We start from the raw sequence: 16525 nt of genomic DNA, 5'->3' as shown, positions 1-16525 counted from the left end.
GGAGGAGATGGCAAAGGGTGTCAGCCCAGTGGGGGGAAAGGTGCTCAGGTATGGGGGGCAAGGGGGCGGGGGCGGAAAAGGGGCAGTGGGGCAGGGCTCCTCTTCTTCCATCTCCCCCACAACAAGTCCCTTTGGTAGTGTGAGCAGTGTCATGCAGATATTTGCAAATTTTTACTGCCACAATGTGCAGGGCAAGGAAGGTGGGGAGTAGGAGACAGGCCGAAAGTGTTCCTGGCGGCAGTCCGGGGGAGAAGAGGACAGATGTTCCAGTAGGCCTTTTCAATGGGAGTCAAGCTTCTTGTTGCGGAGGAATCATCATGGTGGAGGCAATAATGAAGGGGACAGTGGGGGGAGGGGGGAGGTCAGGTGGGCATGGCAGAAGGGGAAAGCCAGGAGGGGGGGAGATGGGAGCAGGGGTGTGGGTGCTGGGGGCCGGGGTACAGGTGCATACTGATTTTGGGGCCTTGGAGGTGGGGACTGGAGGCCTCCTTAACTGGAGCTGCCACTTGTGGCAATCAATGGTGGTTCGTAGTTTTTGCAGGAGATCCAGCCCCAGGTACCTGTCATAATTACGGCAAGAGGAGTCATAGATAATAAATTTGTGTTGAGTAGAGGTGCGCTGGTGGGTGTCGGCGCGTAGGGCTTGGGTTTCCCAGCAGATAGGCAGGGGACTTTCCCCGGCGTCTATGAGACAAATGGATGTGGGATAAAGCGAGCTGAAAGCCAACTTATGATGGGAGTAAAAGTGGCTGTAGAGGCAGGATCTGGCCACTCCCATGTTGACCAGCAGCCTGGCTTTCACCCCGTTCAGTCTCAACTTGTCGTAGACTGGGGAATGGTATTTGTGAGAAGCAGCCCCTGCCACTGTGGGGAGGTGTGGGGACGGTCCTAAAAATCCAGCTGTTGGGGCGTTTCCTCTTCCTTCGGCTCCAGTTCCTCTAGGTTGGTGCTTTCTATGGGTGAGGTGTTATCTTCAGGGTCCTCATCTCCAAGGGAGGACACTTTGCATCGTCCTGGGGTGCTCAGTTTCTGCCGGGCCGCCTTGAGTTGCTCCTGTATGTTGTGGAGTGGGTATCGGTGGCTACATGCGGAGAATTCCCATGGGTTGATTGATATGAGGTTCTGGTTCTCCCTCTGGCTGGAGCGTTTACTCAGGGGATAGGCCCTGGTTGGGTGGGGCACCAGCGTGGGGTTGATGTGGGTTGGTGAGGATCGGGGCTTGCCATGCTGTGCTGGTTTGTTGATCGGGAACTTGCTAACTGCATTGATTTATTGGGAGGTGGAGTGGGAGGTTAGGAGCCGCTGTACTAGCTGGACATCCCTGTCTAAGTACCCCATTGAGTCATGCATTGTGAAGTGCTCCTTGACCATGTTCGGGAGGACTCTGATCAGGGTATTGAATGTATGTTGTTCCTGTGTCTCTATGTCTGCTCCCGTGTATGCAGCAGTGATAAGCCACCTTGTCTGGATCAGTGTATTGTCCAGATTTCCGTCGTACGTTAAATTGTCCAGTTGTGACAATGCCACTACTTTTCTGAGGGAGGGTGTAATGGCTTCTGTCACTATTTTCGTGAAGTTTGTCCATGAAAGGTCAGGGACGACTTTGGGGGCAATGCTGGCCACTACCTTGCTCAGCAGTGGCAAGGTTACAGCTAATTTCTGTTTATCATCCTCGAACCTGATGTCGAGCAGCAGCTTGATGATCGATAAACATGTGCGGATGTTGTATTGTCCTTGTTCAAATTTGGGCAACTGGATGTGTGGTTTTGCTGCCATTTTGATATTTTCCCTGTTCTGTTCCTCTTTTAATATTATTTTAGCCCTGGTCAAGAACCACCACCAGTGTTATGCTAGGTGTTTTTAGGACGGATTCTCGTCCTAGAAACGCATGGCTCGTAGCTAGGTTCTTTTCTAGACCCAGGCTAGACCACAGATTTTTTTTTTTGTGAGGAAGAAGGAACCAAAGGCCATGAGCCTGCAATAAGAGTTCCCTCCAAGAGAAAAACAAAATACAAGAGAGAGCCAAATTAAAGATCCATTCATTTTGAGATGCCTCGACACACTGCGTTTGAAAGACTGGAAATCATAGGCAGCAGGAAATACAGACAGAGGGAGACAGTTCCAGAGTTGACCTGTTGCATAAATGGACTGGGAGTAACGGTTAACTCTTGCATTAGAGAGTTGGACAGAAAAGGGATGAGAGTTTGCTGCTAGACGGGTGCTACACGCCCGTCGTAGAGGTGGAGGAATGCATGCAGACGGTTCAGAGGAGCAGTGACCATTAAAGTAGCGATAGAAAAGAGATAAAGATGCAACAGTGCGGCGAAGAGACAGAGGTTGAAAGGAGTCAGTAAGAAGAGGAGAGTAAATGAGATGAAAAGCCTTTGACTCCACCCTATTGAGAAGAGCTGTATATGGGGAGCCTCCCCACACATGAGAGTTGTGCTCCACACAGGGGCGGATAAAACCCCTGTATAGAGTCAACAGTTGTGCAGGGGTAAAGAAAGAATGGAGTCGGCTTAGCACACCCAATCTCTTGGAAGCAGATTTTACAAGAGATGTAATATGATCTTTCCAAGATAAGTCCTGAGTAAATGAAACCCCAAGCATGTTCAAGGATGATGCAGGATTAAGCTGAATATTATTAAACATTAGTGGGTATATCTGTGGACGATTTTGATGGGTTGATAGATGTAAGAACTGAGTCTTAGATGCATTAAAAACAACAAGATTATTTTTACCCCAGTCAGAGATATGAGCCAAGTCAGACATTAGGTGTGCCATAGCCTCATCCCTTGTTTGTTGAAGTAACTGCTGAGATGGGCGTTGTGGGAACCGAATGGAAAGGTGAAGTGTGGAGTCATCAGTGTATGACTGGATAGGGTTAGATGTACAGCTTAGAAGGTCATTGATGAATAAGAGGAAGAGAGTTGGTGATAGGACAGAGCCCTGAGGAACACCACTGTTGATAGATCTAGGAGAAGAACGATGGCCGTCTACAACAGCGGCTATAGAACGACCAGAAATGAAGCTAGCGATGAAGGCAGAGCTAGAAGGATAGAAACGGTAAGAGGGCAGTTTAGAAATTAAAGATTTATGCCAGACCCGATCGATAGCTTTTGAGATGTCAAGTGCAATGGCAAAGCTTTCGCCAAAGTCCCGAAAGGAGGATGACCAAGAGTCTGAAAGGTAGGTGAGAAGATCACCAGTGGAGCGTCCCTGACGGAACCCGTACTGACGATCCGAAAGAAAGTTGTGATAGGAAAGATGCCTTAAAATTTTTCTATTGAAAATTGACTCGAAAACTTTTCAAATACAGGACGTTAAACCAATTGGACGATAGTTGGAGGGTTGGGAGTGGTCACCCTTCTTTGGGACTGGCTGAATGAGAGCAAACTTCCAGCAAGAAGGAAAGGTATAAGTTGACAAAGGCGAAAGAGTTTGCCTAGGCAGGGTGTAAGCACAGAAGCACAGTTCTTGAGAACAACAGGAGGGACTCCATCAGGCCCATATGCCTTGTTAGTATTGAGGCCAGTGATGGCAGAAAATACATCAGCTGAAGAAATTTAAATGTCAGCCATGAGGAAGTCAGAGGCGGGAAGTGATAGAGGAACAGCACCGGAATCATCTAAGGTGGAATTGGAGGAGAAAGTTTGTGTGAAGAGATCTGCTTTATCAGTAGAAGAAATAGCTATAGAACCATCAGAGTAGAAAAGAGGAGGGAAGGACGATGAGGTAAAGTTGTTAGAAAGGTTTTTGGCTAGGTGTCAGAAGGAGCGGGAAGAATTCGAGTTAGAGAGTTGAGAGCATTTAGTACGGATGAAATTATCTTTAGCAGAGCGAAGAACAGACTTAGCACCTTTTGAAGGCCCTCTCCTTGTTGCGGACAGCATTAGAACAAGCACGATTAAACCAAGGCTTTCTTGCGTTAGTCAAAGGATATGAGAAAGGAATGTATGCTTCCATGTCCGAGAGAATAACCTCCGTAATGCGCAAGGCACACTCAGATGGCTCCCGGCCATAGAAGCGATAATCATTCCAGGGAAAATCAAAGAAGTACTGCCTGAAATATAGGAGGAACAGGGCATAAATACTCAGGGCAACAACCTATGCATATACGAGTATTCACAATTCTCATTCACAAGAACAATAGATTATCTCAATATTTATGACACATTAATTCTTGGGCTGCTGATTGGGTAGGCATATCTCACAGGATATGTGATAGACACATTCGGGAGTGTGGGGTGGTAATAGGTCACTATCAGTCTTAGTGCCATAGGATTAGAGGTTTCACTACTGCACAGTCTCTTACATTAGTGGCTCCTGGTTCTGTGTGAGTTCTTATATTCACTGTTGGCATTAGCTCCGAGAGTGCATCTGGTATTGATATTGTCACTGGGGGTGCATGTGGGAGAACTGAGTCGGACACGGTCACAAGGGCAAAGGAGGGGGGTGTTGAGTATGAGTGGTCACTGTTTCTCCTTTACAGGAACCTTGTCACTATCATGGCACTGCACTTCGCTTTCTCTCCAGGCACTTTCACTCTTGGAGTTCACTTTTGGCACTGACTTTTACGTGCACTCACTATAACACCTGCATTGAGTCACTTATCTGTGGGTAAGAGTGGTTGTCGTCCCCTTCTGTGTGCTCTGGCTGGCAGGGTATGGGCCAAACAGCTTCTCCAAGTGTCTCCATATCTGCCTGGTAGGAGAGCCGAGGTCCACGAGCTGGGGAGGCCTTGCCCCAGGGTGCTGGGGGAGTCGTCAGGAACCTGGGGGCTGCGGTCCGCTCCTTGGTGCTTCGCCATCAGGATGGGGCTGCGTCGTCATCCCGGGGAGGGGTCCATCAGGAGCAGGCCTTCGTCAGGGGCTGGCTGCAGGGAGAACAGTCCCCAGGCTGTTAGCGGGAGACTCTCTGGCTGGAGACTAGAACTACTGCAGTAGGGTGCGGGAGGGTGATGTGCGGGCGTAGAGTGGCTGGAGGCCATCTCTTGTCTGCAAATGCAGGAGGCCGTAACCGGCGTTGTGTCCTCAGTACCATCACTGGTGCTGCAGGTGGCCCAGATGGAGTGGCTGGAGGCCGTCTGTAATGTGGAGCGGTTGGAGGCCGTCTCTAGTGTGGAGTGGCTGGAGGCCGTCTCGATAGTGGAGCGGCTGGAGGCCGTCTCGATAGTGGAGCAGCCAGAGGCCGTCTCGATAGTGGAGAGGCTGGAGGCCGTCTCTATGGTGGTGTGGCTGGAGGCCGTCTCTAGCGTAGAGCAGCTGGAGGCCAACTCTAAAGTGGAGCGGCTGGAGGCCATCTCGGAAGGGCTATATAGAGTGTAAGGTTCAGCTCCACCCTGATCCTGATGCTGGCGAGAGGGTAATGTGCCTGGACTGAGGTGTTCGAGTCAGGTCAGTTCGGGGGAGTAGGGTCACGCGGCTACTAGGGACTTGTGCCCATGTATCACAGACACCCCGCTTGCTTTATCTAACCCCCTGTTGTTGCCTCCTGGAGGTGTCATGTCGTTGCTGGGTGTCGTTATTTCAGACCTAATTCTTTTTGCATTAGGTCAGAGTAAGTAAAAGAAGTGGCAATCACGCAGCATAGACTGCAAATCTTAACCCGTCACGTCCCGAGGTTTTCTGCACCTATGACATCCCCCAGTCCCGAGCCTTTTTGGAAATTTTTTTTTTTTTTTTGCTAAAACTTCCACTTAGGTCGAGAAACGAAGGAAAATCACAAAGAAAGTGGTTCCCGCAGTCTATAAGTGGTCCGTACAGGTGTGGTTCCCCCCGGCAGGTATCGTGTTCTGTAATGGGCTGGATATGCGTTTACGTTTTCTATGGTAAGGAATAATGGGAGAAACAACACACACCACCTCTATATTTATTGAATTTGAACTAATAAACAATAACAGTAACAATATAATGGATTTCAGACACATATATATGAAAAATAAGCGTTGTACCATCGCGCGAGCATAGCGAGTTTGGTCCGAGTCGTAACGTGCTATATGCTAAGTGCCTGGTATGAGTCAACCTATCATTTTTTCTACTTGTATACTTCTGTTTCAATGACATTTTACCAATTACAACTGTTTGTAAGTGTTTTCAGATGTTTTCATTCATTATGATGACATGCAGCATAAGTATAGCGCACATCAGCTTAGTAAGCGCACTCGCTATGACTCGTATTTCAACATACCAAATTGTTTTATCACTTTCCAATTATTTTCCCCTTTACATAGAACCTTTCCTCCACCACTGTAAAGGTTTTCAATTATTTTCATTCATTACGAGGGCATTTACCGATATGCTAGCGCATATTCACGTAGCAACCACGATCTCAAACACTCGTGTTTCATCATCTACTTTATTTATTCACTCCACTTATAATTTCCCACTTACATTACACACGTTTACACCCCTATAATGCACTGTACATACTTACTGCCATTATTTATTCAAGTGAGCGTGAGAATATCGCATGAAAATACCCTCGCAAGGAATGTTTCGACCAACATAATACTCACACACTTATATACTAATTCTTCACATATATTACACACTTTACCACTTGCTGACTTTTATTTTCACTAATAAGTGTCTTATTCATTCAACTGAGCGTCAGGAAATCGCATCTCTATACACACGCTATGAATATTTGACTTAAAATATATATCAGCACTTACAATAATTTGAACTTATATTATACCCGTAAGAATATCCAGTAATAATAATTATATAATTACGGGCCGTATTTATTGCACTGAGCGACAGAATATCGCATCATAAAACCCTCGCAATGTAAGTTTCAACTTAGGGCAGATTTATATACTTACATACAATGTTTTCACTTATGTTCTACCCGTATGCACTTTATACTAATATTTGGAGATCAACATGACTGACAATTTCACTGAGCGTCTGTCTGTCGCATTTACCTCATAATTTCTGCGTCCTTTCGCATTCACACCATACTAAAATTGCATCAACGTGTGATATTCACTAAAACATGGGTGAATACAGAGACCCACGTCACACTGCACGCACTCATAGCGGGTGTCCTTCCTCTGTGTCGTGAGTCTCACCTGGGAATTACTGCACACGTGACACGTGCGTTGGGGCCTAGGTCTGTTTGGCTGGGGAGGGATAGGAGTGGGGAAATGGCAGCCGGATATTCTCAGGGGAGTTTGGGCAATAGGGGCAGTGCGGGTGCGATGTTGGGGCCTTTCAACAGCATACTTTGCAAAGATTTCTCTTGTGAGCTCCCTCACAAACGCTTCAAATGTTTCCTGAACTCCTGTTGTCATGGCGTGAAGGTGGTGGCAATTCAGAGCAGTGATATCTAGCAAGTGAAAGAACAGTTTTTTATACCACTTCATCGTGGTCCTGGCACACTCTACCGTCGATATCATGGAGTCTGACTGGTCCACGAGGCGCATGTTTATATTGTAATCCATGACACACTCAGGTTTCCGAACACGACGCCTGTTCTCGCTACGGTAATCTACGGAATCAGTACGGTGCATCAAGGGGCGGTGAACCGTGGACAAGAGGCTTACTTCTCTGTTGTGGTTCCACATTGTTGCAAGGATGTTGTTGGCTTTGAAGAAGACAACCTCATTCCTTGCAAGTTTCCGCCCTACCTTGGCCATGTGACGCCGGTTCACCTTTACAGTACCACAGACTCCCGTTTCATGCGTGTGAAGATAACAAGCGAGAAGAGGGTTAGTGTACCAATTGTCGAGGTAGAGAACGTGACCACGATGAAGGTAGTCTTCTATCATCGTCTTTACCACTGCTCCCGACAGTCCAATACTTCGATCTTCTATTATGTCTGTCTGTGCACCAGTGTACAAGACTATGTCTTGCACGTATCCAGTCCTACAGTCGCACATAACAAAGATCTTGAACCCAAAACGGTACCTTTTGCTGGGTATATACTGTCTGAATGAAATATTGCCTCTCCACAACACGAGACTCTCGTCTATGACGAGGTCTCTATAGGGATAGAATGAGGAACGAAAGGTTTGCCTGAAGTGATCAAAGACCAACCTAATTCGCCTCATTTTATCAGTGTTGTTTGCATTTGCAGGGTCATGAGCATCATAGAAATGGAGGCGACTTAGAATTTGTTGAAACCGATTACGGCTCATCACTTGACCAAATATTGGGGTAAACATAACAGGGTCCCTAGTCCAGTAAGCAGGAATTCTATTCTTTCTTATAATACCCATCAAAAGGACCAGGGCAAAAAATAAGAACATTTCTGGAAGGGAGACAGGGTAATCATAGATGATAGAATGCCTACTCCTTGTTCCCAATCTTTCACTCTCTAGGCGCTGGGCGCTTGCAAACAGGTTGGTTTGGTATACAATCTGATCAACAAATGCCTCACTGAAAAACAGGTGGAAAAAATCCAACCTGGTGGAATTACGGTGAATTCCTGGAGCAATGCAGCCAGATCGCCCCTGCTCAGTGAAGGGGTGAATGAGGGGAGAAAAATCACTCCCATCCTCCCAATCCCATGACACAAATCCCTCGTCCCCATCATCCCCATCACCGCCTTCGTCTGGGTGGGGAGGAGATCCTGGTTGGGAAGGCGGGGAAGAAGGAGTGCGGAGGGCTTCCCCACTGTCACTCCTTTTCCCTCTGCCTTTACCCTTTCCCTTTCCCTTACCCTTACTGCCTTGAGGAACATTAGGGGGCTGTGGGGATGAAATAGGGGAACACTGGGGAGCATAAGACTTGCTGGGGAGTGGTTCCTCCCCACCTTCCCCCTCCATTACAACACCACGTGCTCTCTCACGCACCCTAGCTCGACCACGTGTTAGGGGATATTGGGGAGCATAAGATGGGCTTTGGAGTGGTTCCTCCCCACCTTCCCCCTCCCTCACAACCCCACGTGATAAGGAACGCACCTGCACTGGCCCACGTGATCCACTGCGCCGCCTCACACTACCTAGGGAGAGCAATGACTCACTCACGTCACTCTCACTTTCCCTAATCCTCCCTGGACTTTCCCTTTCACTCCCCACTCCCTCCACTTCACTTCCTAACTCCCCAAACAAAATGCTAGGCCCATACCTGCTCATACGATGTGCTGTGCGCTCTGGGCCACGATGTGTTATCACCTCATGTCCATACCACGTGGCAGCACGTCCCACGGCTCCGTCATCGTCCTCATCCTCGTCCTCGTCCTCGAAATCTGGTTCCAAATCACGCTGGGGATAGGGATAGGATATTGCAAGTGCCTTCTTTGCCTGCTGCCCCTCTTTAGCAGCACGGTAAGTCACGTACTGCCGCTTCCTGGGAGACGGAACTTCCTCGTCACTGTTGGTGGTTTCTTCCTCCTATGGCTGCACATAATCCTTGTCCATATCCTCGTCGTCCAGTGGGGAATCACTGTCGCTGGTAAAGGTGTCCAGGGCGACTTGAATTTCGCTGTCTGAGAGACCTCTCTTAGCCATGTCTGAGCAGGACCGTGGCTACCAGGTGAGTGGACGAGTGGTGGGCTAGCGCGGGTCACGCGGGGTCGCCGAGAGTCCCCGCCTGGTGGCAGGTAGGGGAAGGTCATGCGAGGGTACGTACCACAAATCAAGCGCGAATTTTGAAAATTGTCGAAATTATGCACATTGCAATTGCACGATGTACCGGTACGTCGCCGGGACTGGCAAATGCAAATCATTGCAACGTACCTATACGTCGACGGGACGGGGCGGGTTAAATGTTGAATTCCTGTTTAATCAAGGGTGTAATACTCGGTATGTCACATATTTGGAGAACTGAAAAAATATGCACTTCTGAGAAAAAAGTCTTGCTTACACATATACTTTTTAAGACTTACTTTACTTTAGGTGTGAGACAGATATTTGAATTTATGCATGGGGAGCTGTTAGCGCCCAGACGGGTGAGGAGATGAGACAGGAAAGGAAGAAAGAAACATGTGCTGCTCTGCGAAACTTTCAGTTTTTTTATATACTCTATGACATATTGTCTTCAAAACGAGAAACTCCGCCACTAATAGCTTTATGTAATTAACTAGTTAGGAGTACCTGTGGGCATGTAGGCCTACATGTGGCAGAACTGGCAAGAACAATAAACTATTGTGGCAACGTTTACCGGTGTAGTGAAGCATTTGGTCCCCCCTAAGATTACTGTCCCCCCTGCTATGCGCATGCGCCGTCGGCCACCAGATATGTGCCAAATGTACGAATCATTCACGCTCAGACGCTGAGGAGAGAACAACTCATAGCTGGTTATTTCGTCTTTCGATGAATTCGGAATAGGAAATTTCACCCACGATAATCTCGACATGTGCAGTGTTAAGTCTCTTATAGCCTTGGTTGTATGTGAAGGTTCTTTTTCTTCCCTACCATAATATACGATGAATCGAATTCATTGGGCCAAATTCATAAAAGGACGAATCTACTAAATCACCAGGCAGCAGCATATTACGAACCAAACAGGGAGAAGATTGTGATCAGCGTGCTTTTGTTCTGGCTGTTACTGAGCCCTTTGAAGTTTATTCATATAGCCTACTCAGATTATCATGATGGATATTGCTTCTCGTTGGTGGTAAGTTCCATGCTGTCTAATTAACTGCTTATAGTGGCTATTTTTTCTGTTGGTACTTACGAATATCGTGGAGTGCAGGACAGGCAGTTAATATGATTCTCTGGTATTATTTTACAAGTTGCAAATATGAGGTTCAGAGATATTACCACCATAAAAACATAGTATGATGGCTAACTCTAATGTAAGCATTCCACTGCAGCACATTAGGTTAGGTTAGGTTAGGTTGGGTTAGGTTAGGTCCAGAAAAATGTACTGTACAACCTGGGAGGTGTATTGGCAACTTGTAAAAATTTACTATTTCTTTCATGTACAATATTACTTGAAGTGGCTGGTGTTGAAAATTTCTGCACGGAAGATAAAGCCTTTCCCATTCACACATTCTAAAGTTTCAGTCTGTGCCTTAATTCATCGTAGCCTAAGTTATGTTGAATGATGTGCATTAATTTTGATTACATGTTATTCAAGCCTGGCCAATAAAACTTTGATTATTTATTGTGTAAGGTATGATGTCAAGTACAGGAGGAAGAGATATGGCCTTGTTTCTCATGCAGACCTGACCAGTTTTGTGCTGAATATGACCTTATTTGTAGAAAGCTATTCTGTTAGTAATACCATGATTTATGTTTGATGCTCAAGTGACTTATCAAAGCATAGGCTAGTAAGAGTTAAGCAGTTTAATTAAGATAACTAATAAACTTGAAAATTGGATCACTGGTTAATGTGGTTATGTTTGTTAACTTTGGGTTAGGTTTGGTTGGTGTCCTCATTGCATTATATATTTATTTATTTTATGAGCATTCTAAGATAATAATTTTATATGGTAGCTGGTTGCTGAGGTACCAGCTTGGGTTGGAATTGGTTAGACCACAGAGTTATTTTCAGTTCAGTTTAGTACTGTACTTAAATAATTGGCATCTTCTATAATTTTTTTTAATAGCTTTTATTTTTCCCCTGCGTGGATGTTGGTTGACTTGAGCTTATAGTTGTGAGAAAGTTTTTTTTTTTTTTCAGATATTGAACTAACCCCATATTCCGAAACTAAAGTTGATTATGGTGCATTCACTTTTTTATTTTTCACAAAGTTATGCACATGGCTTTGGGTGATGAAACATGGTTTTCCTTGTTTTTTATGTGATCCAAGTGTTTTGATTACCATTATCATCAGAAATGTGTAGCTTTTCAGTCTACCCTCCCCCCTTCCCCCCCCCCCGCATTTATCTTCAGGGTCCTGTGGGAAATTCGGGTATATACTGTATACTGTATGTATATATATATATATATATATATATATATATATATATATTATTTTTACTTTGGCACTATGTATTGGTAGTACTTAAATTATTCCAAACCAAGATATGTACTGTAATACAGATATGTTCCTAAGAAGTACTAGTTTATTAGAGAAATGCTTAAAGTTAGGATAACTTTCCAGGTAGACAAATAGCTAATCTTAATGAAAATTTACATTCAGGCCTGCAGAAAAGTATTAAATATATGTCATATTACTGTGCATGTGAAAGATTTTGATTTAAAAAAAAAAAAAAAAAGCTATCAAGTTGTCCACTCATGACCAACATGTTTACAATGCACACTGACAAAAGTTGCAACCATTTCCCACCACTGCATTTTCAAGGCATGTATGAGGAAACTTTTTCTTTAAGTCAATTATGACGTGGATAATGTTACTTTTTTAATGCAGTTTATGAGAGAGGGGGGTTGAATTGGAGGGAGGGCAGCCAGAAAGCAGGTGACAGGGTGGCATAGAAGTGATTTGTCTGTGGCCACCCTCTATGGGATTGAGGTAATAGGGTATACTATAAATAGGTGGATAGATGATTTTAACCCAGATTTCTTTCTAAGTAATGTCTCTCTTAAACTGATGGGTCAAAAACAAAACTGGCTTCCCTCAAAGTGTCTGAATTAATCATACACACCAATATCGTTCTTAACCTTGAAACGCCACTTAGTTAAGAGCAATGGTTTTGGTAGGAGTTCATCTAGCCAGTGAGGAGTAAATACCTCGGGTTTGAAATAATGCTCAGTTATATTTCTCGTATCTTTATTGATGCTCTCATTTATTTTATAACAGACATCCTAGGAAACTACTCTGTGCTGTTGATTAAAGGAAACCAAAGAAAACATAATTATTCTCATGCCTTATGTTTCTGTGTACTTTAAAAGATATTAAATGATGAACTTTCATTGTACATTAATTTGATTTATTCAGTAATGCAAGATTTGTACAGGTCAAGGCATGAATGAAATTACTATATGATTGCATTATAATGTATTTATAATCACTATTTTTCACAGTTCAATGTTATCAGAGGAAGAGCAGATGATGGCTTGCCAAGCAAACTTTGCAAGAGAGAATGAAAAATATGGCCAAATCATTACCTACATTCAAACTGGGAAGCATGTTGGCCTGACAAAGAAAGAATGGTGCATTTTAAGACAAAGGGCATTTTTATTCCACTGGGATTGTGATAGTAGGTCAACTGTACACTTCACTGTTCATCTGACTGAATGCTTTAGGAAACATTAACTGAATGGTACTGTACAATATATATAATTATATGTTCATCATTCTTTCCACCAAATCCTTACTTTGTAGTGGTTTAATCCTTCAGTACTGTACTAATATTGAGCTTGCCCAAATCTGAACAGAAACCTGCAAGGGGCTGTATTAGCCCCTTTGTACACGACGGTTTTGTCGTCATATGGGTGTGGCTGCGACTATACTCGACGATTTTGGCGTCATTAAAGCATAAAAACTTTTGTCAGAGGAAAAGTATTCGGCCGATCGGCGTCATATTTGGAGGTGTCATAGCTTCCCAGCTCCTTGTCAAATGTAATGAGTTGGCAACTGTGGGTCCCGATACCAGCAAGAGAGCGGACAGGTTATTCAGTACCGGTACCAAATGAGCTGTGAGTGGGGACATGGCTCTGTCCTTTTAAATTTCCACTCTTACTCCCTTCCCGGCTGTGCAACACATTTCACTATACCAGTAGTGCTTGTGTATAGTGTTTGGGCACTGTTGTGATTAGATTTGGTATTTGCAATAGGATATTTGGTGTTTGTGAAGCAATCCTGGTTGTTATCAACTGTTGGCCCAACGAAGATTATGCTACTGTTTCTAATCAACTACACTGCCTCTACCTTGCACCAAATGTGAGTATTCAGCTATAATAATAGTGACAGTGAATCTGGTGACTATAGTGTGCATATCTAATGTACAAAGAATTGGTGAAATACATGCAGTAGCTTAGACAAAGTCAGGAAACTGCCCTACAGTCACGACACGGCATGGGTGCACCATAGTTTGTTGCATTTTCTCGAAAACTATGAGGCCTAGGATCACCGTTGTGGGCTAAAATGAAAGCCAATTAAATTCTGCATAGGATGATAAAATAAAAGCGTGACAGTGGCACGAAAAGTTTTTTACAAGCTCCCCGAATAAAAAAATCTGTTGTCTGTCGGAAATGGGTTTTACTTTTTCGCTTATTACTCGAACACCTTACCACGTATCAAACTGGGATCTCCGGCATTCGAAAGCTAATAAAATTCTCTTTCCAATGATGTATAACATGTAGAGATTGAGTTGTAAACATTCGACTTATGATGTTGGGAAGTGGAATGTACGCTCTCGAATGTTTATTCACACGGCCCTAACATGTATAGGGTGTTTTTTGTGCATATCGTGGAGAATAAACATCGACGAATAGGAATATGTGGGTTTTGTGGCAAAACAAATATGTTTGGGTGGTGAAAATAAGCCGAGAATACATATAATTGGAGTGAGCGGCAGGCAGGGGGAGGAGGAGAAAAAAGCAGGCACGTCATGTCCCACAAAACTTATTAACTTATCCACAAGCAAAAGGGTTAACTATGAATAATATTGTCTCAGTGTTACAGTACCATTTAACAGTGAGTGAAAACTCTTTACTGCAGCCAAAATTTCCAGTGTGAAATGCTTTTCCCCATCTGGACTTTAAATATTTCCTGCTCTTGGAGTAATTAATCCATTCAGAGTGTGTGTGTATTTACCTATATGTATTTACCTATTGCAACATCAAACTTTTCCTGATCTGGAAGAGGATTACTTCATGTGTACATTTATGGTATCTTGGCTACCATTATATCAGAAGACCATGCAGAGATTTAGACAAGGCTATTCATGCACATATACTCAGAAAACTGGAAAAAACTACAGTACATGAAGAAAAGCTGAGGTATCATATAAATTACAAGAAGTTACTAAAAAGACAGTAAAAGCAGTTGGAATTAGCTGTGTGCACCTGAAATTGTGAAATGTGGGTCTCAATCACTGAGCTACATAATATGGAGAGGCTGTCTCCGCAGCAAACATGTACTATCACGATCCAAAGTTTCTTTACCCCCCTGAGTGGAGGAAGGTCGAAGCCAAGGTTAAAGAAATGACGGGCCACCGAACACAGGCCAGTTCATGATGGAGGGGTTCAGTAACCTGAAGCTTAAGATAATAAGAATCACCCGGATGAAACACACGAGCCTATTTATGAATCACGGTATCATGAACCATTATTAGTCTTGTATACTGGCAGAGTCCGATCATCTGGTCTTGATACAACCTTGGCTTCGACCTTCTTCCACTCAGGGGGGTAAAGAAACTTTGGATCGTGATAGTACCTTTGGCCAGCACATTGAAACACCACCACTCGTCACGTCCACAGTGGTAATACAATTGGATCACTGTTCTTAGCTTGCTGTTTCTGTTTTGCTGTTGTTTACATAAGCTAAGCAGTGGGCCATAGCACTATATTTTCTGAATTCATTGGCTGATTTCGAAAGACGTGGGCGTCAGTGGTGTAGATAAACAACATCAGTGCCACCCTGGGCCCCTGGTGGTGATTACACAAACTACGTGGTGCTACCCCTGAGAAAGCCTCTCCATACTATAGAGCTCAGTGGTCTCAATCCCTGACAAAAGAAGAAAATAAAAAAAGGGTTGGGTGAACTGAGACTTTTTTTTTTATTTCAGGAATACTGGTAATAAGAGATATCTTATTTCTTCTTGTAGCATATAAAACCTACCCTTTTTAAAAGTTCACATGCAAGTATTAATGTGTTTTCCACAATAAATAACTTCAGTAGAGCACAAAAAAAAAAAAAAAAAAAAAAAAAAGTTTTACTGAGGTACAATTTTGTACACTTTACAATAATGAGTGTTACCTGCATTTAACATTTTCCAGCTAAAATGTAGTAATAACATAATTTGTTGTGGATACCCTGAGTTACCTTATGAGCTTAATAGAAAAATAATGTTGAAGCACTCAGTGTTATAATGTTGACTGTCTCAGCTGACCCCATGTAAAAAAACCTGTCTCATTTCACCCCACTCAACATTACCCCTTATAATTTACAAAACCTCTTTGGAATCCAAAGATAGCAGTGTTTGAAAAATTTATTTACCTCACATAATCCTGCAAGTACCCTGTACAGTGATCCCTCAGTTATCTGGGCACTCAGTATCTGGATGCTTGGCTTTGGCTCTATTAAACCATTATCCTAATTTACTTGCTATTATCCAGACGTTAAAGTGCCTGAGAACTTTGGCCAGCCAGCCAACATGTACAAATATTTGGTATCATGGCCACTGGGCTCGAGCCGTGAGTGGGAAGAAGTCCATAAATCACAGCCAGAACTAAAATGTCTGTTCACTCCTGTACTGAATGGTCAAAGTCGCTTGCTTGTCCAGTCACTCCCAATGAACCTCCAGCACCCGAGCAGTATGACTGTAACCTGCAAGTGGTCTCCAAACGTCCATACACATCCCCACTCAATGTCTTGTATCACGCGGCCACCGGGCTAACTCTCCTCATTGCCACTGCATGTGTAACATGCACCACAAGCCACGAGTACATGTTCGATGACAGCGCCCTTCTGCCTCTCCAGTGAACGTTGATAGTCGCGCAGC

This window comes from Coenobita brevimanus, chromosome 78, assembly GCF_032717465.1.
Source record: "Coenobita brevimanus isolate Jiangsu-jjx chromosome 78, ASM3271746v2, whole genome shotgun sequence".
Classification (NCBI taxonomy): domain Eukaryota; kingdom Metazoa; phylum Arthropoda; class Malacostraca; order Decapoda; family Coenobitidae; genus Coenobita; species Coenobita brevimanus.
The sequence above is the reverse complement of the archived record's forward strand: the minus strand, read 5'-3'. Positions refer to the sequence as shown.